We start from the raw sequence: 2841 nt of genomic DNA on the forward strand, positions 1-2841 counted from the left end.
AGCACAAATGAATGAAGGACAGGAATAGTCTCATGTGAGTGTTCGCTGATTCGCCCGCGAATGAGGACACCACACACAGTAGGGTTCTTCTGCAGCAAGCTTTATGCGTCTTGAGAGGGAGAGCATAAGCTTCACAACCGGAGACCCCAGGCAGCCCGAGCCCCTCCTTTATATAGGAAATTCTCCCCGCCTCGGACGTGGCAAGCCATGATTGGCTCAACACTGATCACCCCATATGACGTTATCCCTGAGGCGCGAGCTGCCCGGGGCGGGGATTTCCAGCGCAGGCGCAAACTAGATGTTTACTAGTTGGTACTGAGGAAATGAGCGCCATCTTGTAATGGCGATTGCTCAGTACCAGAAGGTAGCGGCGCCCCACAGTCTCATAGGTGTGTCTCTGCCTATCTGGTGCTTGCACAGCAGTGTGTGGGTGCCTGTGTGGGTGTCTATGTATGTATATGCATATTATTGTGTATGCAAATATATATACTGTGTATGTTTCTTAGGGTTTTATTGTTGTGAAGAGACACCATGACCAAGGCAATTCTTTTTTTTTTTTTTTTTTTTAAACAGGAACATTAAAATCCTAGGATGTTTATTACAAAGGTAAACCCTGATCCTTGAGATGGGCTTATCAGTAGGATTTCTGGTATGGGGCACGGGCACCAGGACCTCCAAACTTTTTGGATTCACAGCGACGGGGATGGGGGGGATGGGGGGAGGGGTCAGTTACAAGTAGGGTCCAATCGTACTGGATGAGGATATCTTTCATCTCTTTCTTAGAGGCTTCATCCACATATTTTTGGCTACCAGGGCCTTTGAGATGGGCTGTCGGATGGCATAAATTTGGGCCACATGTCCACCACCCTTCACACGGACCCGGATATCCACACCAGCAAATCGCTCCTTGCCCAGAAGCAAAACAGGCTCCAGTAACTTGTACCGCAGCGTGCGCAGCTCGATCATCTCCAGGGGACGTCGGTTCACCTTGATGAGCCCATTTCCCCGTTTGCAGTGGGCGACAGCCGTGGCTGTCTTCTTGCTTCCGAAGACCTGCACGGACTGCAGCGGACCCTTGGACAGCATAGATCCGAGCACGAGCTCCTCACTGTTCGGTGCCGCCACCAGAAAAGGGAAGCACGGGGGGGGGGGGGGGGCAACCCAGCCAATTTTTCAGGGTCTGCCGACCAAGACAGTTCTTATAAAGGACAACTTTTAATTGGGATGGCTTATAGGTCCAGAAGTTCAGCCCATTATCATCATGGAGGGAAGCATGGCAGGCATTGTGCTGGAGAAGCTGAGAGGTCTGCATCTTGACCCGAAGACGTCCAGAAGGAGACCACCGTGGGCAGCTAGGAGGAGGGTCTCTTCTACACTGGGCAGAACCTGAGCACTAGGCATCTTCAAAGCCACCTACCCAGTAGCACAGGTCTTCATACAAGGCCACATCTGTTCCAAAAAGGTAATACCTTCCTAATAGTGCCATTTCCCATGGGCTAAGCATATTCGAATACATGGGCGTCCAAGCCTATTCAAACCACCAGAGTATGCAAATATATTTGTTGTTTTGAGATGAAGTCTCAAGTATGCCAGGTTGTCCTCCAATTCATTATGCAACCTTGGACCTCTGATCTTCTTTCTTTCACCTCCCAACTGCTAAAATTACAGGCATATGATGTGATTATACGAATGTATCCACATGCTCAGGGGCTCAAACTCAGAACTTTATGTGTGCTATGCAAGCACTCTACTGAGTGAGCTACATCTCCAGTTGCAGTCTAGCCAAATGTTAAGGAAACTTTTGTATTATGTCTTATTAATTACTCATCCAAGGTTATATATTTTATTTATTCAATTTTTGTTGAAGCAGGGTCTTGCTCTGTTACCCATGCTGTTTTCAAACGGGTCTTCTATATCAGTCAGTACAGGCATGTGCCACAGTATCAGCATAAAGGCGTGTTTTATTAATCCATTCGTTGGTAATATTAAACCTCACCTTCTCAATTTACTTTTGCATGGGAAATTCCATGTGACCTTATTATACACTAGCCTTATAACGATAGCACTTGCTGGGCGACTGTGATGTCAGCACTTGGGAGGTAGAATCAGGAATGTCAGGAGTTGAAGGACATTTTCAGCTACAGAGAGTCGAGGCCAGCCTGAGCTACATGAAACCCTGTCTTAAAAAATGGAAAGAAAATAATAAAGGTAATATTTTATTTTCATCTTGCCCGACGTGCACTCATGCTCCAGTATGTATCTACGAGATGAATTTCTGATTTATTCGGAGGAACCAGCAAGGTATAGGGCACTCCGCAGGATCTTAGCAGAAGCAAGGAAAGTTACAACTCGGGTTGGCTCTGCCAGCTTTAAAGGTGGAGGTGTCTCAGATAGAATCTTTTGGCTCACAGTCTTTTACACATCTTGGCATAATCAAGTCAAGAAAACATGGCAGATGCTGTCATAAAGCAGTTGATCTTGCCTGTCTTTATTGGATATTTCCCTGTGTTCAGACTTTCTTCCTCCAGCCTCTGTAGGGCTTGGTCCTGGTGACATCCAATCTTGACTTCTGGAACCATGGGCAGCTCTCTGTCTTTGTCTGTCTCTTTCTCTGTCTCTGATTCTCTCTGTCTCTGTGTTTGTCTCTCTCTCTCTCTTTATTTTTCCTAAACCTTGCAGAACAACATCACACACTGTCCCAGCATGGCGGATCTCCCTTCCTCCTCTCCTCTTTGCTGGTCCCAAACCTGGAAAATTACAAAACCCCACCTCTGTCTGTCCTTCCCAGCTATTGGCTGTTGGCATTTTTATATACCAGTGAGAACCAGCTGGGAGCAGGTT

At 47.0% G+C, this 2841-nt stretch overlaps 1 pseudogene; it reads right to left on the minus strand.

Moving 5' to 3' along the window:
• Positions 1–598: 598 nt before the first annotated feature.
• LOC147004012 (small ribosomal subunit protein uS9 pseudogene) lies at positions 599–1086 on the minus strand (annotated as a pseudogene).
• Between the last annotated feature and the right edge of the window lie 1755 nt (positions 1087–2841).

Source organism: Mus caroli, unplaced genomic scaffold, assembly GCF_978045245.1.
Source record: "Mus caroli unplaced genomic scaffold, Mus_caroli_1 scaffold_7, whole genome shotgun sequence".
NCBI lineage: Eukaryota > Metazoa > Chordata > Mammalia > Rodentia > Muridae > Mus > Mus caroli.